Here is a 23,460-nt window from a genome sequence, read left to right on the forward strand (position 1 = left end):
CTATTTTATACAGTGGGCATCTATTCATCCTATACTCTTAATATATCCCTCCCTTGCTTCCCCTTTGGTAACGATAAGTTTGCTTTCTATATCTGTGAGTCTGTTTCTGCTTTGTAAATAAATTCATTTGGACTATTTTTTTTTGGATTTCACATATAAGTGAAAGCATATAATATTTGTCTTTCTCTGTCCGACTCATTTCACTTAGTATGATTAATCTCTATGCCCACCCATGTTGTTGCAAATGGCATTATTTCATTCTTTTTTATGGCTGAGTAATATTCCATTGAATATATGTACCACATCTTCTTTATCCATTCCACTGTTGATGGACATTTAGGTTGCTTCCATGTCTTGGCTATTGTACATAGTGCTGCTATGAACATTGGGGTGCACATACCTTTTCAAATAAGAGTTTTCGTCTTTTCCAGATATATGCCCAGGAGTAGGACTGCTGGATCATATGGCAACTCTGTTTTTAGTTTTCTAAGGAACCTCCATACTGTTCTCCATAGTGGCTGCACCAATTTACATTCCCACCAACAGTGCAGCAGGGTTCCCTTTTCTCCACACCCTCTCCAGCATTTATTTTTTGTAGACTTTTTGATAAAGGCCATTTTGACTGGCCAACTCACATCCTCTTGAGCCTGCAAAGTCTTTTGCAGCCTTCCCTGTCCCTCTCTTTCTCCTTCCCCATCTGAGTCCCTGCCATCTACCATAATGGCTGCAACAGAAAGCCAATATCCACTGGGTCAGGAATTGGGTCCAGCTCACCTGAGTATGTTTCTGCTGCCGGACTCGGTGTTCCACTGTTGCATTAATTGACCCATGAATACATCCTCACTGAATCAGAATTTCCCTCTCATTAATAGAGATTATTATTTTTTCCAGAGAGCATTTAATGAGTGTCTACTTTAGGCTGACTCATTCAATTGTCTTGATTCTTCTACATCCTCCCTTATTAATGTGATGAAGTACAGTATTTACATCAAGCAAACCCACTGGGAATTTCCTCAAAAACAAACCAAATGAGAATATAAAAGAAGTGGCAGAGAAGCATCATAAATATGTACATTCCTGCTTATAAAGAATTATTTAGGAGACAGAGTATGCTGATTAAGCACTGTTCATAGATCTTTAACCACTTCCATCAAATGTTCAGAGGCTCCTTTGAATAGAACAGTAGAAATTGCCCATAAGGCTTAGTAAGCCCCTCTGTGTTCTAACGCTATGTTGGAGCAGTAGGTAGAGCTCACTTTTGGTTCCTTCACCTGTCTTTGCCTGGCTTCTTCCTGTAGCATCCCAGAACAGAAAATAAAATGATCAACATGAGAGGCCAATATGATCAAGTCTGAGAGGTTTGCAACTGGGTTGCACCTGTTTGCATAAGAAATAAGGTATCTTTTCTGTTCTCTTTTCCATGTTCAGCAGCTGCATCTGTGATCATATGTGACTATCCTGATTTTACATTTATTTATTTTACATTATTTATTCTCCCTACACAGCATTCCTTATTTTGTCCCTGTTTATGAATCTGGCTTTCTGAGATATTAAATGAAAGAAAAAACCCACAATCCACTTAATGAGATAAAGTATCAGTCATATCAGTCAATGCTACCTGGAGTCACAAAGCTACTGCAATATTCTGAAGATATCATGAGAGATAGCAATTCACCGCCCCTGACCTTTGCCAAAGTAACAGACCCCTCTCGCCTCCCAACAGCGGTTTTCAACTCATACCACATTTGCATTAGCCTCGAGGCAAGCTGGGCTTTTCAAGACAGTCATATGGGACTAAACACTTAAAGAAGAATTTTAAATGAGGTAACAGTTATTTATCTAAATCATTTCCTTGTTGGGGAAAGGGCTTTGAATTTGGATTCCTATTCCATTGCTGCCAAATAAAAGCTGAGTAATCTTGAGCAGAGCATCAGTGTTTTCATCTCTGAAGTGGGAATTGTATACCTACCTCTCTAGGCTGTTGTAAGAACGTCATCAAGTAATATAGTGTAGGCTCAATAAACATGTGCCGAGTAAATGGATACACACAAGTAAAAGCTCTACATGATCTGCTCTTCTCACCCTTGCTTCCTTATCATTCCTTCAATACACCAGACACCTCTAGTCTCAGGGCCTTTGCCATTGCATTTCCCTCTATCTACAGGGCTTCTTCCTCCAGACACCTACGTGATGTGTTCCCTCATCTCCTCCAAGTCCTGCATGAATGTCCCCTTCTCAGTAAGCCCTTACCTGACGATCGCTTAATTCACAACCACAGCTCTTCCCCTAATCCCAGTCCCCTTGTTCTGCTTATTCTCTACCCCACTGGTCACAATCCAACATCCAATACATTTTCCTTCTCTGTTGTCTGTCTGCACCCAGCTAAAATGAGTACATCACAAGGGCAGGGATTCTCGTCTTTTTAGCTCACTGTATCAGTTTTCTAGGGCTGCTATAATAAACTACTACAAACTTTGTTGCTTACAACAACAGAAATATATACATTCTCTCACATTCTGGAGGCTTCAAGAACAAGGAATTAACAGAGCCCCACTCTCTCCAAAGGCTCTGGGGCAGATTCCCCTCCTTGCTCGTTCCAGCTTCTGGTGGCTCCAGGCGTTGTTTGGCTTGGGGATGCATCACCCTCATCCCCACCTCCATCCTTACAGGAGCTTCTCCTCCTCTCTGTTTTGCTTCTTTGTGTGACACTTGACATTGGATTTAGGGCTCACCTAGATAACCCAGAACCATCTCATCTCAAGATACTTAACTCAGTTATAATTGCAAAGGACCTTTATCCAAATAAGATCATTTTCTAGGTTCTAGGGGCTATGATATATGTGAACATATCTTTGAGGGCCACCAATCAACAGACTACATACACTTTTATATCTTCAGTATCGATAAGAGAGGCACATTGAGGAGCTCAGTTCATACTTGTTGAATAAATGCCAACAGTCCTTGGGACATGGTTGGGACTTAGGGAGATTACTTTTCTCACCTGAAGAAGCGCAATTTCGGGTGGATCTGAAATGTGCAGCTCTCCTGAGAGGAATTCAGTGAGAGAGCAAAGGAGAACACAGTCGTCCCTTGGTGTCTGAGGTATCCACAGGGGCTTGGTTCCAGGACCCCTGCCCCCACAGACACCAAAATCCAAGGATATTCAGATCTTACATAAAACGGCGTAGTATCTGTATATAACCTATGCACGTCCTCCTGTATACTTTAAATCATCTATAGATGACTTATAATACCTAATACAATGTAAATACTACGTAAATAATTATAAATACAATGTAAGTAATATGGAGTAGTTGCTGCTATGCGGCAAATTTAAGTTTTGCTTTATGAAACCTTCTGGATTTTTTTTTTTTTCCGAATATTTTTGATCTGTGGTTGGATGTGCAACCTGTGGATAGCAGGGTCAACTGTATTCTGCCACTTGGAAGGCCTTCCCATGACCCCCCAATCAAAAGTGGTCCCCAGTGTGGCTTGAGTGAGCCCTCTGACTGGACAGGATTTGGGTTCCTTGCCATGTAGGAAGCACATCAAGCATCCTCAGTCATCCACAGGCATAAAGGACCACACTGAACCTCTCCTGACAAGAGAAGCAAAATGTGAGATTCATTTCTAAGAACGGCACATCCATTAACCCAGCTGCCAGAGAATTCCTCAGAACCTCTGTGGCTGAGGCCCTGGCCGTGGTCTGCCGGCTCCACACTCATGTGCGCAATGACGGTGTGAATACTGGATCAAAGGAGCGGGAAGAGCTGAAAAATATGCCGTATCAGCATTGGTCACTATCTCCTTGAACACACCGAATAAGCCTCACTACATGGACAATAAATTCACTTAAATGGGTTATAGGGATTTAAACCCGTGCACGATTAACGTGTGCTAAGTGGTCCAAACAGAGGGCTATAAATGCTTTCTCAATTGCAAGAACGATCAAAAAATGGAATCGGTAAGTGGTTCACATGGACAAACATAAGTTGCTCGCCTGCTCTGTGCAGGTTGCTATGCTGAGTAGGCACGGTGAGGGTTTTTAAGAATGAGTATAAAGCCATCTTTCCTCATAAGAGATCAGGATAACAGGTTTTCATAACCAGATTCAAAGCAGAAAGTTAGATTGACACATACACACTGCTATATTTAAAACAGATAACCAACAAGGACCTACTGTATAGCATAGGGAGCTCTGCTCAATATTCTGTAATAACCTAAATGGGAAAAGAATTTGAAAAAGAAGAGGTACATGTATATGTATAACTGAATCACTTTGCTGTACTCCTGAAACACAACACTGTTAATCAATGATACTCCAGCATAAAATAAAATTTTTTTAAAAAGTAGAAAGAGTAGTAGAATTCACAAAGGAAGTGCTCTAGATTTTGAAAGGAATACATGATTCATCTGGATGGTAATAAAACTTATGAAGTTTTTTTAAGGGGAAGCTGGAAATGAAAAGTGGTGAGTTAACCGAGAAAAGAAAATGGGTGCACAATGAGTAAGATATACCTCAAATTATGTTTTGTCCTTAAGAGATAACTGGTGGCAAGTGAATGTACCTAGGACAGGACATGCACACAGAGGTGACTGATAGGAAGAGATGTGTAACGGTAACATTCACTAAGCACTTACTATATGACAGGTACTCTGCGACATCCTCCATGTAGACCAGAGTTTTTCTACCACAATAACTATTGACATTTTGGGCTGGATCATTCTTTGCTCTGGGTGGATGTCCTGTGCACTGTAGTATGTTTAACATCTCTGACCTCTACCCACTAGACACCTGTAGCAATCCCCAGGTATGACAACCAAAAATGTGACCAGACATTGCCCTATTTCCCCAAAGGGAGCAAAAATGCCCCCAGGCTAGAGCTACTGATAAACACTGTTTTATCCCATCTGCTTCTCAGGAGAACTCTGTGAGGCAGCATCGCAAGCCTCATTTTATTGATGAGGAAGAAAGCCATGTAAAGGTTAAAGTATATGCTCGAGGACACTCTATTGGAAAAGGATCCTTGTCCGTTGAGATATGCGGTACAAATACATTTTTTTCAGTATGTCATTTGCCTTCATACTTATAGAGTTTTTCTTTACTGTACAGAAACATTAAAATTTTATGTAGTCAACTACATCAATATTTCAGTTTATAGTTTTGACTTTTGGGTGACATGTTTAAAGTCTGCCTAACCACAAGACTGTAAAAAAGTCACCTCTGATGGATTTCTTCTGGTTTTTTATGGTTTCCTTGAACACTTACCTTGGGACCATCAGAATTCATTTTGATGTGAGGATATGTATATACACATAAATGTGTATTATATGTCTATATACAGTATTTGTTTCTTGTTTAAAATGTCAAAAAGAAAAGGGTAAGAGAGATTGGTATTATTCTAAATCTTATTACTTGGAGATACCTGCACACATTTTGCTAAACCTTCTTCAAATCACCTCTCTGTAGGTACAGGTACCAAGAGTTGAGCCATAGGAGTTTGGGGACTGCCAAGGGAGAAAAGAAAATAGCCAAATACAAGCAACTTTGGGGGATACTCACAATGAGGAAGCAGAAAGAGAGAAGGGGGATAAAAAAGGAGTTAGAAAGTGTACAGTTAGATAAGGAGGCGAGTCAAAAGCATATAACATAATGGAAACCAAGAAGAGAGATGTTTCCATGATAGTGACACTCTTCAAGCATTAAATGCAGTAGTAAAGTTACTGCTGATGGAACCTGAAAGGATGTGCATTTGGTGTCTGAAGAGATGTTTTTGGGAGAATGAAGAGTTATCAGTGTGCAAAAAGATTAAGATAAATAGTCATGTGAATAAGACAAATTCTAGAGGCACAGAGTAAAAGCTTCCTTATCAAGAAAAGTTCTGGTGAAGGTTAGGAATGAGAAAAGACAATATCCTCAGGAAAAAAGTATCAAGGGAAAACTACATATCAGGGCTTCTAACCTTGGGCTCCACCAACATTTAGGGGGTGCATGAATAGGATTTAAGGGACTCTGTAAAATCCTTTAAATTTAATTTAAATTTTGTGTTTATGTATGTTATTCTGAGGATGTGGAACACTTTTTACCTGATTATCAATAAGTGCTGAGAATTACTTTGCCATAGGGTAGGGGCAACTTCTCTTAATTTATAGCAGAGGATAACAGCCCAATAAAACGGCCTAGATTGGGAAGTTGAAAGTGGTAGCAGATATTTGATTGAACAATGTTCGAGCAGAGGTAAGAGTAGATGGAGTCAAAGGTACACCCTTGGCAGGAAAGTCTAGTCCTGAGATATTACTTGTTCTTCTATCCTCATTTTCTATTATCACTAAGCAGATGGGTTGTCCAGAAAAAAGGCAAATCACTCTAAATGGCAACAAATCAAAAAATTAGGGAAGAACATCACCAAAATTATATCCCTGCTTATTTCTGAATGGTGGAAATACTTTTTTGTTTATTCTGTTTTTCACTGTTTTCCAAACTGTTTTCAGTTAATACTTACCAATTTTGAAATCACATAAAACACAAAATGTTATTAAAATCAATACATTAATGCAATTAAAAATAATTCTTGGAAAAACCATGCATGATACAAGCAAAATGGATTTCTCCAAGGAAGATCGCTATGCTGAAATACAAAGAGCATTGGGGCTCAAGAGACAAATGTAGACAATTCTGGAGCAGTAGAAAGAACAGGATTACATCAGCCTGGAACATGAGCTGGTCACTAGGTCTACCATGGGTTGACTTTGGTTCATAACACCCCATTCTGAGACTGTTTCTCCATCTGTGAGATGGAACACTGATGCCTTCTACATAGAATTTCTAAGCAGGTTAGACGGATTACTTATACGAGTGGATATTTAATAAATGTACATTCTTGGGGTTCTCTAAGTTATCAGCGTCCCCTAAGCGGACATAGTTGCCCTGATAAGAGCTGTAGCTGGTAATTACTCTCTTTCTACACGCCACCTTTTAAAAATGACCTAGAAAGTTACAGTGGCTATTTTAACAACAGGCAGAAAGTTATTTTAGAAGCCAGGCTGACAAATGCGAAAAACCTGGACTTCTGTGTTGGACAGATTGGAGCTTAAATCCCAGTCCTTCTGCATATCAGCTGTGTTAATTGTGAACAACCCTCTTGAGCCTCAGTATCATCATCTATACAATGGGGATAACTTGGGCTCAGGCTTGTTAGGAGGATGAATTGAGATTAACATCAAATGAGAGACTGCAACAGGATTGGGGGAGGTGAGTGGGGCAAGTTGTACATATGTTAAGTCTGAACTTCATTTAACATGCCGATGTTTTGTTTACCACGGAATTTTGCATGAATTTTTATTTTTTTATAGAATATTACATTAAATATTTGTTTTGATTACTGAGCTTTCTGGCACCCCTTCATAAATGCTGTGCCCTAAGAGAATACCTCACTTGCCTCATCTTAGTCTTGGCCCCCAAAGCCGACAGTTACTGAATGTGTACAATGAGTCAAACACTGCACTGAGCACTTTAATGGTCTACATTTGCCTGTAAGTAAATGTTCAGCATGGTACCTAATCTAGAGGGAGGCATCACCATCACTATCACCATCACTATTGTCATGACCATCACCACCATCATCATCATTACTGTCATTGTCATCATCATTATAATCACTTACTATGATTTTCTAAGTCATCTTAAGTAAATTCCATAATATTTCTGAGTTGTAGTTCTCTAATTTTTATAAGGCTAACACTACCTCCCCATAAGGGGTAAAAGTTAAGCAAGGTTGTTTTTGTTGTTACTATCATTAGTGTTACTGTTGATTCCAATGTAGGACCTGCCTCCACAGAAAAGCCAGCAAGTGTTTGCTAAGAAATCCGATGACTCTAATGAACATGGAGACCAGTCAGGCACAACAACAAGGCAGGGACACTCTTTGTCCTGGATTGGCTTTTATAAAGCTGCCTAAAATTTTCCCACAAAGAAACACACACTGTTCTCAGAGCTGACATTTCCATACTCATAAAGCTCAGGGCTGTTCCAGTTCAGGAAACTGATGAGTCACTGGGTAGAGGTGCTGGGAAGAGGAAGGGGTTTACTCTGCTTTGCGTGTGTGCTTGTGCTACAGTTTTATTTCTCATATGTTTTTAGATATACAATAGGAAAGGAATATAGTAACCTCCTAGCCACTGCCCCACCCAGAAAACCTCAAGTCATTAATTGCCTTTTTTCCTAAAATGGAAGAGTTATTTCGTCTGCCCAAAGGTTCCATTTTCCTTTACTATGCTTTGCTCGGTAAGCCTTTTAATCCTGTAAGGTACAGCCATATAAACAAACAAGGGAGAAAACTGGAAGATGAAAACTCTTCAGGTTCATCCAATTTTGAAACCCACTTGACAAACACAGCAGTACCTGGTTTTGATAAAGGCTGTGAGGATTGTGATTTGACCTTCTTCTTGCCACTGTGTGAAATGTAAACACTGTGCTTTCTCATAATTAAAATATATTGATCCCCTAGCAGCCTACAGTGGGGCTGGGTAATCTTTCTTCTCAGTGGAAGCAGCATGTTGTCATCTGGTTACATCCAATCAGAAGGAAGCCATAATAGGCTGACGTGTCTTTGTACTTCAGGAAGTTGTATAACGGGGGAAGAGTATCACTTCTACTCTGAAAATAGTTGGTGTGTTTTCAGGACACACTGTGGTACTGTAGTACGAGACCACAAGATTCAGTGGTTTAAAGCAACAAAGAAGTTTCTTTCTCCCTTATGTCATAGTCTGGGTTGGTGGTCCAGAATTGGAATGGTGGCTTGATGGTGTTGGGGATCCATGTGGTTACCATGCCATCTCCAGCAACGTGCCCTTGTTGGCTTAACTGAAGATAACTTACTACCAATGTCTGCATTCCAGCTGGAGGGGAAGGGGAAAAAAGTAAGGGAGAACATGTTTCTTTCCTTTCAAGGGCATTACTTGAAATGCATACTTCATGTCTACTCATGTCTCATTGGCTATCACCCAGTTGTATAGCCACACCTGGCAAAGGAGGCTGGAAAAATTACTCGTTAGCCGGGTGATCATGTGCCCAGCTAAAATTACTACTGCTGTTGAAGAAGGGAGGATGGATATAGTAGGAATCCCTAGGAGTCCCAGCTACAGTTGAACTGAATGAATATTTGCCCAAAAATGGAGAGAGGGATTCCTGATCTGGGGTCTCCATTCCCAAGCATCTTGGGTTGTGATGATAATTGATGGTGTTGATAAAAATGATGAAGATAGTAGCAGCTAACATTTCCTGATTTCTTGCCTTACGCCTCTCTAAAGTGCTCTGTAAACATTACGTGATTTTATCTTCATGATAATGCTATTGAATCAATAGTATAATTATCCCAATCTTACCCACAAAGAAACTGAGATGCATTAAGTTCAGAAATTTGCCCAAGGTCATGCAACTAGTATGTAGGCAAGTGGAACCTAAACCTATGTGTTTCTACTTCCAAAGTATTCTCTTAACCACTTTGCTTCCACTTTGCTTAGATGCTAATGGTGGCCTGAAATGGTTCAATATTTCAAAAAGCCGAACTAAACTGCAAACTCTTCCATAACCAGATCATCTCAATTAGCTAAAAGGTGTTTGTTCGGGGCTTGAATATAACTGATTTATATTGGTCTTTCCATTTGTCAAAGACTAATAAGAGTTTTTGGCCCTGACACAGACCTTGATTAACCTTCAAAAAGTAGGAAAATGAATGTTTACTAAATGCAATTTGTTTGGCATACAAAATCTTTCTAAACATGGCTTCCAGATGAGGAGAAATAACCATAGGTGTCATTAGTTCAGTAAAAGCTGGGAAATGAGGATTTAAAAACTGCTGACTGCAGGGCCCCTTTGCTGGTGCTGACAGAAAGGATAAGCCGGAGCAGAGCAAGGAGATCTCTGAACATCCCTAAGGGAGGGGGCCTCAGGCACACTGATTAAGCTCAGGGCACTGGGTCAGTCAAATGCACGCACTGTGTACAGAGCCATGGTAAGGGACTTAGAGCTGTGGTCTCAAGGGTCAGGCAACCCTGACCAAGAACTGAACAGAACAGCTAAGCCAGTTAGTGCGAGGCACACAGGCTGGGCTCTGAGGCGCAGCTGCTTCCTTCTTCATGCATCAGCACACTGAAATGTTGGGGAAGGGAAAGGGACTAGAGCATTCCTTTCCTCCCCACAAACAGATGGGTAATTAGGCGAAGAGTGGGAGCCAGATGCTGTACTTCCCCTGAGACCAGCACCAGAGGGAATGGCTGGCTCTGCAGAAGGCATTTCCGCTCCTGAAAAGGGATATTATATTGGAAAAAGAATCATGGCTTCAGGGTTTCTTGGAGGGAGGGGTAACAATGTTTATCCTTTGCCAGCCCCCTCTCTGGGCGAGGTGAGTGCTGTTCTTAGGCGATCCCCCCTGACCAGAACCCAGTCTAAGGGCATTTCAGGAAAACTGGCTTGTTAGTGCCTCCTGATATTTGTTTCTGCTGGTGTTTGTTTCAACGGCCTGTTTTCTGTGTTTTACAATACAATAATACAGACGTTTCCCCTGATGTGAAAAGAAGCGCTCAACTAAATCCTAGCTGAGAAGCAGCTTCCTCTGAACTATGAGCCACAGTCTAACACAACATGCCGTTGACGATGATTCAGCTGCAATTGCTTGCTATTAATCTAAAATAAGTTCTTGTGGGAAAAGTCCTCCAACATCACCCAAAACACTACTTTGCGATGTTGATGGATTTTGGCTTGACAACAAGGCTGGCAAGGAAGTCTAAGATCAATTTCTGGAGTCTGCACAGAGCCAGAATTTACATGCCTCTCTCTCCCTGGCCCCCCCCCTTTTTTTTTTCCAGCTGAGTTAAAAAAAAAAAAAAAAAACCGTTCAGCCCTGACTTAGACCTGCAACAATTTAAATCAGTAGTGACAGGGTAACGAGTGTAAGTATCTGTAAGATGTAAAATGCTCTCCTGATCCAAGCAACAATGGTTTAAGCAGTGCCAGTGCACTATGGTGAGAGATCCCAAGGCACTTGGAAAGGAGGAAGCAAACTGCCCTTGCGAAATAAAATGTAAAATTAGCCCACAAAGAAGAGTCCTGCAATGTGAACAGAAGGAAAGAGATTCTAAGATCGGGAGTGTACACAGTTATTGGATCAACTGTATTAACTTACCCTAGAACCAATGTGTGAATCAGAAGACAGGGCCAGATAAGACCTGAAGAAAGAGGAAAAATTGGCCTGGCCCATCTAAGCTCTGTCCAAAGAAGACACCTCTTCAGACCGCTAGACTTTGGGGATCCTGGGGGAGATGGACACATGAGGTGGTCTCAGCCAGAAGCCATTGAACTTCAGAGTCCAAGTTCTTCTTTGTACAAGGTCATGTCTAACCAGTGTCTTTACTTCTATTAATAACTTGATTATTGCTTCAGCCTAAACTAATTTTCTATCCCTCTGAATTCCTGCCCATTATTGCTTACTTTTCTTATGGGGTTAACTACTTATTATTTTTCTTTACTTCAAAGCAAGTAAAGGTTCTGTTTAACAAGAACCACAAGGCAACTTTTTTTTTTCTGTATATAACTCCCATGGCACCTGACACTGAGTTAGGCGGTTGCTTTACAAAAATGTACTTATGGTTTAATTAGTTAAATAAGACCAAACTACTGATCATGCAAACATTTAGTTACAACTTTTTGACACAGGGTGTGTATCAATAGTTCTGGAATACTGCAGAACTGTGGTCTCCTAGAATGTTAGACCATCTCTAAGGTTCCACATCCCACCCCAAAAGTGTCCCACAACTAATTCTGACAGTCCTTCTCCAAGTACAAAACGAAGTTCCACTTATGTCTGAGTCTAACCCGAAGATTTTTTTTTTCCACATCCATGTACTTAGCCCTGATGGTATGTACCACAATCTCCAAGGAATGGAGTCTAGAGAATTCATTTTTTTTTTAAAAAACAGGCATCCCAGGTGCTTTTCATGCACAGTAAAGTTTGAGAACTACTGATTTCAAGCCAAGCTCCTCGTGTCACAGAGAAGGGTGCTGAAATTTAGCTAGGCGATGCATCCAACCACATTTAGTCTATGCCAAAGTCTGCTCAAGAACACACTACTACGCTGCATGAACACTCTGCCTGATGTTATTCTGAAGTTTACCACTTCCTACTGCAGGAACTATGACCTTAAGGAAGCTCATCACTGGAGTTCCACTTTCATAACACTCTTCCATCCTCCAGTGCCCCTCTCCGTGAAAATATACTTTTATTATAGGCAAAGTTTCTGCTAGAGATGGCTTCCTCAACCCTTTCTGATATTTTTGTATAGCTCGCACACCATACTCTTTTTGATCAACATAAAATTCTCTAATAAGTTTGTACAGCCCTCCAGTTGCGTGGGTTCGTTAAATTGGCAGAATTAAAATTTTAAATTTCTCCTTCCCTCTTCCTCTACCCTGATCAAGGCTGCGGTTGGCTGTGTTCAAACATCTAATTCTCCTCACTGATACACACAATCATTTTTATTGCCGAAATCAGCAGTCCTTTAAGCAGCCTTGCGCCACGTACAACATCCACCTCAGCAGTTGACTGAGATGCTCGTGCTCCTAGATGACGCGTTGGCCCTCAATAGCTCATTTCAGCTACCCACATACCACAGGGAAATTTTTATAAATTATGGACTGGATGTGGCCATGGGATGAGCACTAAATTGGACTTGAGAGGGGCGGGAAAGAGATGAAAGCCAGACTGGAGCACAGTCGTGCAGGAGGTGGTATCTGCAGTAAGGAGATGGAATGTGAGCTGAAGATGCAGCAACATAATGTTGACCAGTCTAGAGCAAAACTGCATCTTCCCCTAACAAGGGGTGCACGAAGAGGAAGGTGTACTACAATATAGACTTTTTAAAATATTTGAAAATATTTGATTTTTGCCTTAAATGTGTCTCTTAGTAGTAAAAACCAAAACAAGAGTAGATATGATCCATGTACATATGGTCCACGTGATACCTAACAAGAGTGTGCGATCAGGTTTTCACATGAATGTGTGGCTACAGCGAGCTACTGACAAATGTGTTGCTATTCCTTTGAGAAGGTTTTCCGGGCCATCAAAGTTGCTTAGAGAATGGGAAATTGGGAAGGAACAATGGAGCTACCCAGTACAATCAAAATCCCCCTGACAACTGGGAAAAAAAAAATCTATGACCGATGTTTAAATACCTGATGAAAATATTTAAGAGACGTGTTTTGAAATGGTGTGCCAGTTACAACCCTGGAGACCTCCAGAAGGCCAGGACGCAAGATGAGGCGATTCCCCCAGGTGAGAAACCAGGCACACCCACTTCAGGACTTTATCAAGCCAAGGATGGCATGAACGTGGCAGAAACGCCACCACTGCTTCCTCAAGCCCTATCTATCGTGGTCAGTATTCCTGCCCTCTTTCCCAATGAGATCAGTATGGCTTCAGAATTGTTCTCAAAGCAGGGCCACTGATTAGTGCTGGCAAATGAAATAAAGGTTTTCTTCTATTCTAGAGCCAACAGATGTATGGGCCCTGGGGCTGGAATCTGGTAAGAGGCTCAATGTTAAAAAGACATGAGAGCTTCTTGGCTTCCTTTGTTATTATCATGCAAGTGACTTGAAATCCTGAAAAAGTACAGGAGGAACCCAGGTGAATCCTCTCCTGTGAAGGGCAGAGGAGAGTGAGAACTACAAAAATATATTCCTGCTTCCTCACTGCTGACCCATTCCAAGGGAAGCACAATGAATATGCCATCTTCCTGGAAATGAAGTTGGTATATTTTTTTTCCAGATCCCTTGCTTTTCTACAGAACAAAAGGCTATCCATTCCAAAGCTGAACTTTGGAAATGCTACATCTGGCTTCTTGACTACCAGCCACAAGGGACTAGGGCTGGGAAGGAGAGAAAGAGAAGTTGTTCAGGAGGAGAGGAAAGTGGTTGCAGAGAAAGAAAAAAAAAATCGTGATGTGATCCTGTGTACATTCACTGGGAAAGAGGGTGGTAATGATACTCCCCTAGACGGGCTGAACTGAGGCCACTGGCTGATAAGAAAGGAGCTGGGCTTCAAAACTTTGGAGACAGGAAATGGCCCTTGAAAAGAGATGGTCAAGGAAGATGGGGGTTGAAGAAGAGAAATTTACTAAACAGTTGTTGGATGGAGTGCAGGGCCTGGAGAGAATTTCTGTAATAGTATCCCAGGGATTTTAACAAGGGCAGTTTTATTTGGACACTAAGACTTTGAACTAAATTCTCAATGTAAATCACAAGGCTTGGTTAAAGAGAAAAGTGGCCGGGAGGGGGATGAAAGTGAATCAATTCTACATAGATGGGTTAAGCTAGGAGAGCTAGCCTAAGTGCAGAAAGGACCCTGTACCCTGAACATAACATGGATGCTGAGAAATCTTCACTCTGCATAATAGAAAAAAAAAAAAAGTCTGTCACATTACTGGCTGATGGAGCCTAGTCTTTCTTGGGGCCTTTTTCCTTGTCCAACTCCTTTCACTGTCGTGTTCCAGGTACAGGTTGAATATTCACTCATTCACTGATTCTTCATTCTCTTTCCCCCCCTCTTCTCTCTCATCTTCGTAATTTTTGAAAGTCCATCTTTTCTGTGTAAGTGCAAAGCTCGTCCTGGATTTCAATTTCAAAATAACTTAGCCGCTTCACTACTTAATTCCTCCATAAGTCAGTTGTTGTCTGACATCCACAGGGCTCACTCAGGTGCTACCCAGAGTCTTCAGCACTAGAGACATAAGGAGGAATGAGACAGTGGAGGCCTCAAGTAGCTGGCGGTCCACCTGGTAATGTCCCCATCTGATGTCATTCCTGTCTTCACCTCTCACCTCAGAGAACCTTCTGTCTTGTGAGACAGAAATTTACTGAGCAAGCATCCAATTGCAAACCTGAATTTGCTCTGATTTGCTCTCTTCTAGACCTTTCCAGCTTTGCTAGAAGCTTCCATGTTCATCAAGCTCTGTCTGCATAGCTCTAGCCTCCCACTTCTCCACCTTACATCAGGGGTCACCATCCCTATCCTCCCATTCTCCAGTGACTTGCCAAGAAAAACACCATTCCTTCTACTCTTCTCACTTTGGAGGCCTCTAACATGTTTCCTTCTATAAAAGTAGTTTTTTACCTTTAAAAGAAAACACACAGACACACATACAGACACACACAGAACACTTCTATTGCTACACTTTTGGGCCAGCTGCCTCGGGTGCCCATCAATCTTCATGATTTAAGGAATAGGGTTGTCACTATAAGATATTAAAAACAAAAATCAAAAAATAGCTCTGCCTCAGTGGGCAGGGCAGTGCCATGTTCTGGCAGGAATGCTTTGCTGGCAAGGATGGAGTTCCAGCAGATAGCGGTAGGAAATGATGAGATGAAGGGCTGTTGGCTCATCAGATTGTGACGAACACTTCAGAGGGAGGAAGACCTCTCTGTGCTGGAGAGAGGTTATCTTTTCAAATCTCAAGACCAGGCATCACCACAGAGAGGGATGGGGCAAAGCAACACAAAGTCCTTGAGTCTCTATGTGACAGTGGAATCCCACAGACCCCTGCTGAGAAATGCAGCCACAGGGAATTCCTTGCACCACGCTCCTTACCATTCTTTGTGATTGAAACAGCGAGGAGCAACATAAAAAGAAGTCCTTATCTCTTGGTTAATTTGTGCCCAAAACAGGCCGCATTCCCTAAGATCTCTGCTCCATAGATTGAAATATGGCAAATTAATTCAATAGAACTCTTCTTTTGGGGGAACTTAAGGGGGAAAGGCAAAGTAAAAAAGAGGCCAAGAATGAACAAAGACAAAGAAGCTGAATCATGAGCATGGAGATGACCACTAAGGAGGGAGCAAGGGAGGCAGCGTCTGGGGAACGGCAGGGTGGCCGACCAGTCATTGGAATGCTTCTGGGTGATTCGTTTGTTCTTTCAATAAACATTTACCGAACAGCCATTTTGTACCAGGCACTTTGCTGGGTCCTGTTGATTCAAGAAAAGCAAGTTACTAAGTCCTAATTCCGTCAAGCTAAGATGGTGTCTAGTATTTCCTTACATGGTCTGTGTGATCTTCTGATAGACTTAGTCACCTGAACCACCTCGGTATATGTTCTTTTTTTGGTTGTTGTTGTTGTTGGGGGTAGGAGTTTATTAATTTATTTATTTTTGCTGTGTTGGGTCTTCGTTTCTGTGTGAGGGTTTTCTCTAGTTGTGGCAAGCGGGGGCCCCTCTTCATCAGGGTGCACGGGCCTCTCACTATCGCGGCCTCTCTTGTTGCGGAGCACAGGCTCCAGATGCGCAGGCTCAGTAGTTGTGGCTCACGGGCCTAGTTGCTCTGCGGCATGTGGGATCCTCCCAGACCAGGGCTCGAACCCGTGTCCCCTGCATTAGCAGGCAGACTCCCAACCACTGCGCCACCAGGGAAGCTCTCGGTATATGTTCTTAAGCACATTAAAACAAACAAACAAACTTCTGATAGCATAAAATATTTCCAATGTGAAGACACTGGTGAACTCTATCTAAAATCTGGGGCAGTGTTGCTGAATATGGAGGTGTGGTTTCCAAACTGGGCTGGCCAATAGGATTACAAGGGAAATAATTTGTTATAGTTTAATCCAGTTTCCTCCTCCCTTTCCCTGAGATCCTGATTTAGAACATTTGGGATTTATTTTTTTAATGGCTTCAGACAATCCACCACATTTGGAAATCTACTGGAATAGGGCACTGTCATGATTCTTGAATCCATTCAGATCTCTGGTATGGAAAGTCTTACTGGCTGCCCAATCCAACTTCCCACCCATTCCTGGAAACCCATGTCTTTGGCAGATGAGATGCCTACAGGGAAAACCCTCTTTACGTGAACCCAGGTCTACTTTCACCCACTGTTCCTCCCGTTGGAAGCTCAGTGAACAAACCCATTCCACCACACAGTTAGTCCCCAGGGGGTGTGAGGTGGTGGTGTGATGGTGTACAAGAGTGGACAAGGGCAGATTCATTCACAGAGACATGCTCTGACGTGAGCGCACATATTTGTCCCCATCATTCAGGGTATGCAGAGTCCCTCTCTCATACACACACTCCTGCTGAACTGTTCCAAAATCTCTAGTCAATTCATTGTCAATTTATGTCAAGCGTGACATCAGTTCACAGCAGTCCTGTCTCATGGATCCCTCTGTTGTTTCTCAAACATCTCATTTTCCTCCCACTTTCTCCTCCTGGTGCCAGGGAGTTTGCATTGTGTGAATACTCCCTTACGGCGGTTGCAAATTCTCTGTGTCTGCCTGGAACCCAAGGAATCCAAGGAGATGGACTTCGCCATCAGGTCTTGGCCCTTTAACCCTCCAGCTCAGACACAGAGCATGTTAGCCCAGATCCATGAGAAGCAGATGCAAGGTGGAAATAAAGACCAATGATTTTATTAGGGAAACACCTGGTGAGAATATGCGCAGGAAGCTGGGAGCACCTGGGAAAGCCATCGGACTGAATGGCAAATCTGACTTGGAGTGAGGGAAGGCTAGTAGAGGTATCCTAGAGTCTAAAGGAGGCACTTCAAGGCCCTGGGGGAGTCCCAGAGCAAAGGTCAACTGTCAGATGAGCTCCAAGCCTCCCAGGAACAGGTCTGCCTTAGCACCCCTGCCTTGCTGAGTCATTTGTGAGAACAACTAATAAGTACGACCTCAGCCCAAACACTGCCACAGACTTGAGAGCTCAGCAGCTGCAAGCATCAGTTGGTTATGCTTCCAGGGGTTAGAGGTCTGGGACGCATATTCTCATGGCTGCCACACTTAGCGAACGTTAATAGTTACTATTTAAAGGAGTATCTCTCCCGCTCAGGTTAATGGTGATCTCCACCAAACCATTTTTTACTTATTTCTGCTCAAAGAGGACAGAAAGATTCCTCATTCTTCAATAAATATTGAGAAATGTGGGCCATCTGTAGAAGGAGCTTCATTAGGAGAAGCAGCTGAATTAGTTCATGGGATCATGAAGAGTCTGTTAGTGTGGGATGCGGCCAGGAGAAGATGTCCTGCAACAAGCTGGGGTAAAAGACCTGGGTAAAGACTGGGGCTGAGCTGAAATCAGAAAGGAAAATCTTCTTTATAGAATTCATAGGTGAAACCACAGAAATTCAGATGGTTGTCCAAAGAAACTATGTAAAGACAAATTAATTCCTGTAGCAGCAAGCTAGCAGTAGCAGAATAGAGGTCTCCCCCAAACAGTGTCTATTCTAATCCCTGAAACCTGTGACAGTGTTAGGTTACATGGCAAAAAAAAAAAAAAAAAAATTAAGAATACAGATAGAATTGAGGTTGCTAATCACTTGACCTTGAAATGGGAAGATTACCTTGGATTAATGGATTATCTGTGTAGGCGCAATGTAATAGCAAAGGTCCTTGTGAAAGACAGAGATAGAGCCAGGGTCAAAGAAAGACTTAAAGATGCTGCTGGTTTTGAAGACGGAGGAAGGCGCCATGAGCCAAGGAATGACGGTGGCTCTAAAAGTTGGAAAGGCAAAAAAATGGATGCTCCTTTACAGCCTCTAGAAGGAACTGGATGACACCGTGACTTTAGCCCAGTGAAATCTTTTTAGGACTCCTGATCTCCAGCACTTAAGATATTTTTGTTGTTATTTTATTTGTTTGTTTTTGGCGGTATGCGGGCCTCTCACTGTTGTGGCCTCTCCCGCTGCGGAGCACAGGCTCCGGACGTGCAGTCTCAGCGGCCATGGCTCACGGGCCCAGCCGCTCCGCGGCATGTGGGATCCTCCCGGACCGGGGCACGAACCCATGTCCCCTGCATCGTTAGGCGGACTCTCAACCACTGCGCCACCAGGGAAGCCCAGAGATAGAATTTTAAATAGACACAAAACAGAAGACTCTTTTGGTAATGCACAAAGGTGAGGCTTCTCAGCCTACTGTGGGCTGCCGTGCACACAGAGAAGGTCTCCACCTTGGGGCAGGTCTACGAGTCTGTGGGATGTCAACCATCACTGTGCACTAGAATCATCTGTGGGGCTTTTATTTTTTATTTTTATTTTGTTGGTACACGGGCCTCTCACTGCTGTGGCCTCTCCCGTTGTGGAGTATAGGCTCCGGACGCGCAGGCTCAGCGGCCATGGCTCACGGGCCCAGCCGCTCCGCGGCATGTGGGATCTTCCCAGACCGGGGCACGAACCCGTGTCCCCTGCATCGGCAGGCGGACTCTCAACCACTGCGCCACCAGGGAAGCCCTGTTGTTGTTATTTTAAGCCACTAAGCTTGTGGTAATTTGTTACACAAGCTTCCACAACAGGAAATTAACACAGTTCTGATGCCCAAAACTTGTAGATATTAATGGCATAAATTCTTACTTTCTTGGGACTTTTCTAAATGTTTTAAATCAATTCTCATTTACAACCCTACAGTGTAGGTATTATTATCCCCATTTTACAGGTAAATAGACCAAGACTAAAAGTTTCAAATAACTTGCCTAAGATCACATAGCTAATAAGCGCAAATGCTGGAAGCTGAATCAAGGAAACATAGCTTCATAGTTCATGTCCCTAAAAACAACGCTATACTTCCTTTCTCAGAGTGGAAGGATAGCAAGGAACAGCCTTCAGACAGCAAGGTAGGAGGAGGGACTGAGTGTCAAGCTATAGAAGCCATGGGAGGACCAATTTCAAGGCTGGGGTAGGAAAAGAAGAAAACAGTATCGGAAGCTGTAGAAATTGAGGATCATGGGCTGTGGAATGGTCTAGACTAGGAAACCAGTAGTAGCCTTTGACAGCCTTACTGTAATTGGGCAGAACATTCAGAAAGTACGTACAACATTGAAGCAAAGGCTGACTGTGAGCGTTGTATGTGGGGAGATATATCGAGAAATATGAGAGTTTTGCAAGAAATGCAGAAAGTGGGATCAAGTAAAAAAATATATATATATATATATTTTGTTGTTTTATGGATGGGTGTTATGTGTATTTTTTCTTTCTTTCTTTCTGACAAAAAGAAGAAAGGAAAACGCTTGAAGGGGATGGAGAGAAAGGAACCAAATACAGAACAGGCTTCCCCATGAACCACAGTTAAGCCTTGGCAAGAAAAGATATTCTTCCCTCTGAGAGGAGAGGAGGAAGGGACACGAAGGGGCGTGGAGAGGCGGTTGAAGGCGTTCATCCAGACCTGACTGGATCCACCACCTCACCCTCCAGGGATGGGGGTCTGGGAGAAAGCCTCAGATGGGAGATTTGGAACTGGAATTGTGGTACGTGAGCTGGGGAACTGAGAAAAGATGAATAAAGCATTCTTCAGGGAACAAATGTATCAGGACACAAACCTTATTCACAAACGTTGAGGATTAATTTAGTTTTGCGATATGCCAGTGAAAGGCAAAATGGAAGTGTCTTGTTATTTTTGTCCCTTTGAATTATTTTGAAGTGACTAAGTGCAAGTCAGCAACCAGCTCAAAGGAAAATGCCTCTGCAGAAAAGGAGTCCCTTTGGAAAACTGCCTTCAGCTGACAGTGTACGTATGTGGGCCAATCACAGGAGGCCGAGCTCTCTGAGGATGTGCTCCTGAGGCTCCTAGCCTCCTTTGTGCTGAAATGACAGAACTTGCCGCAGGAAAAAAAAAAACCCAACAGCCGCGTATTGTCCTGAATCACTAACTACAAAGCACCAGAGGGTTTCAATTAAGGAGGAGAGCAGCCAACGGGAACTTGGTGACAGAGGCTTCAAGGCAAACTGTTGCTGCCTTTTAGTGCTCGTGAATGCCTGGCCATGAAACAAAGAAACAAATAAGCAAACAAACATTTTCTTGACTAGTAGGAAGTCAAGAACATGAAACAGGAGGACCAGAAAAGACAAGAAGGTTCATGGATACATTTCATGAAGTTTGGGGGCTCTGGGTCTTCCTGAGCAAATTACTGAAACTGAAGCCTCAGCTGCTTCTATTTCAGAACATGGAAACCACCACCTACCTCACTAGATTGTTGGGGAGGATTAAGAGAGATGTTCTTACTTCAGGGTTCAGCACAGTGTTTTTGTGGAACGAGCCCTCAAGAATCACATTTGTAGTCATTTTAAAATATAGTGCCCAGTCATCGGAAGTGTAGAATCCATGTTTTACTGAGTCATCTTCAATGCAGCATCTTGTGTCCAGCACTTCAAATGACTCTGCCTCCTCCTGACCTTTTGCATCTTGCAGAATGGCCTTTATGGACTCAGTCAACCTGCTCCCTGGTCCTCTGACTTTGACCAACGGGCAAAACACATTGGAGAGGGAAGAGAGGGAGGAAAATGCAGGTATTCATAACTGCTCCCTCGCTGCTGTGGACACTGAGGGTGGCTGTGTCTCTGAACTGAAGGCCTCAGATCCTATCAGGTGATCCCACAGTGGCCTCATTGCCTCTCCAGGAGTCCCAGGAGGGCGCCCTCCTCTTGCCCTGTCAGGCCAGGGATGGGCTGGTACCTGCTCCCTGCATTTAGCCCTCGTGCTGCACGGCCCCTTGTGGTTTCCCTATGTTCCAACCGCACACTTATGGATGGTGCCTCTGTTATGCCACACTTCTTCCTGCTACTTTCAGCATGGCTTGGTCTGATCTTGCTTTTCTCTTTCAGAAAAGCCTGCAGGAAAAGGCTTACCACATTCTCCTTGTTGGTCTGGGTGACTTGATGCTGACACTAAAATGACCATTAATTTCCGGCTTAGAGCCTGGCCCCCTCTGTGCCTCCCAGGGCTGGGGCTTGGCTCCCCTTACTCACCCATGTCCCATCCAACCCTGCAGCCCCCAAAGGACATTGGGCTCATGGCTGAAACTCTCTATTTAGAGATCCAAGGGAGGGCAGGGCCACAGGGCCACACAATTCAAAGTGGAACTCAATTGTGGAAACTTACCAACCTGATTGGCACAGATGTCTTTAAGAACATTTGAAGGGTAGGTTTTTCAAATTTATTCCAGTGGTTTATTTCTCTGTTTTAAAAATCTTTTAAGAGGAAACATATAACCTTCCCTCCCTTCTTGTCACTGCCTCATGGGGGGTCAGACTGCCCAGAATAGACATGGCAAAGCTACACTGATGGACCAAGAGTTTCATGCCTGCTTCTTAGAACAGGCCACTGACACTGCCTTGGCCACCATGCTGTCACCCATTCGTGGCCAGGCCTGGGGGAAGGAAATCCTGAGCCTTGGCGCCACACGACTAGCCAGCTGAGGTCAAGCACTTGCTGAGTCCACTCCCCGTGCCCTGTGCCACACGTGGTTTCGGTAACACCACCACCTCAACAGCCCTACTCAGGAGTCGAAATGACTGAGTGAGTGCAAACCCTACCTTCAACGTCTACCACTTGTATGTCTGTAAACAAGTCTCAATCTCCACCTGCCTCGGTTGCCTCAGTTGTAAAACAGGCATTCGTGGTTGTCATGGGATGTATTTTCTATAATGCACAAAGCACTGAGCACAGGGACAGGCTAAACGGCCAATAATTATCATTTTAATCCACGATGAGAATGACTAGCAAAAAGTCTAAAGTACAGCTTTTGCTGGAGCTTCAGTAAAGGGAAGAGACGTACAACTCCACAATTACAGGGGAAGGTAATCCACTCATTAATGGAGGGAAGAAGAGAGAGTCGGGGACGCCGAGGAAGAGGAAACCGCCTGCATGCGGCCAAGTGACAGAAGGCTTCAGACGACAGCAAGTAAGTAAAGCTCCTGTTTGCTAACTTCTTCAGAGCCCAGGCCCTTCAAAAGCTGGTCCCTGCTGGTCTAACTCATCCCAAGCTCCTGCCTAATGAAGACTCTTCGACTGTCTCCTGAGCCATCTACTTTTCAGCTCTCCGCAAATCTTATCTCGGAAAACGCCTTCCTTTCCTCCCTCGTCAATGCCTTTGCATTTCTATTTCACTTTGTTATTGGTCATTGACCAGGCGCTTTCATCTCTTCACAACACAGAATCCTTACAGCCCTGTTTTCTGCCGTTTATACAATCCTGATATACTCTCCTCTCCTGCATTATTTAGCACCGAAAACTGAGGGAGGAGAGAGCTTGTAGGATAGATGTCAAAAAAATACGTTGCGCCTAAATGCGTTATGCCACGAACAACCTTGAAAGGAGACTACTGGCTTTCAGAAACCGGGGTGTGTGTGTTAAGGGAGCCATTGAGGAGGGGGAGAGTAACTTGAAAATAATGTATAAAATTATTTGCATTTAAATATGCAAAAATTTGTCACAGTATATTACTCTCCAAGAGGGAGAGCAAGGTCCGCGATGGATACTATAAATTAAGAAAGACTGATTTGAGGAATGTAAGAAACTGTAATTATTATTTTAATTAATAATTTTGATGACGAGGATGTTGTTATCATCATTATTTATTGGGTGCTCACTCTTTACCATTGACTCTGTTAGGGCTTTGCATTCATGATCTCATAGAAGTCTCACCGCAGTCCTATGA

The 23,460-nt window shown here is 43.0% G+C and overlaps 1 protein-coding gene across 1 annotated transcript in view; it reads right to left on the minus strand.

Moving 5' to 3' along the window:
- Nucleotides 1-23,460, minus strand: part of CDH13 (cadherin 13) — a 1,012,702-nt gene that overhangs the window by 665,176 nt on the left and 324,066 nt on the right. The window lies entirely within an intron of this gene.

This window comes from Tursiops truncatus, chromosome 19 (genome assembly GCF_011762595.2).
Source record: "Tursiops truncatus isolate mTurTru1 chromosome 19, mTurTru1.mat.Y, whole genome shotgun sequence".
Lineage (NCBI taxonomy): Eukaryota > Metazoa > Chordata > Mammalia > Artiodactyla > Delphinidae > Tursiops > Tursiops truncatus.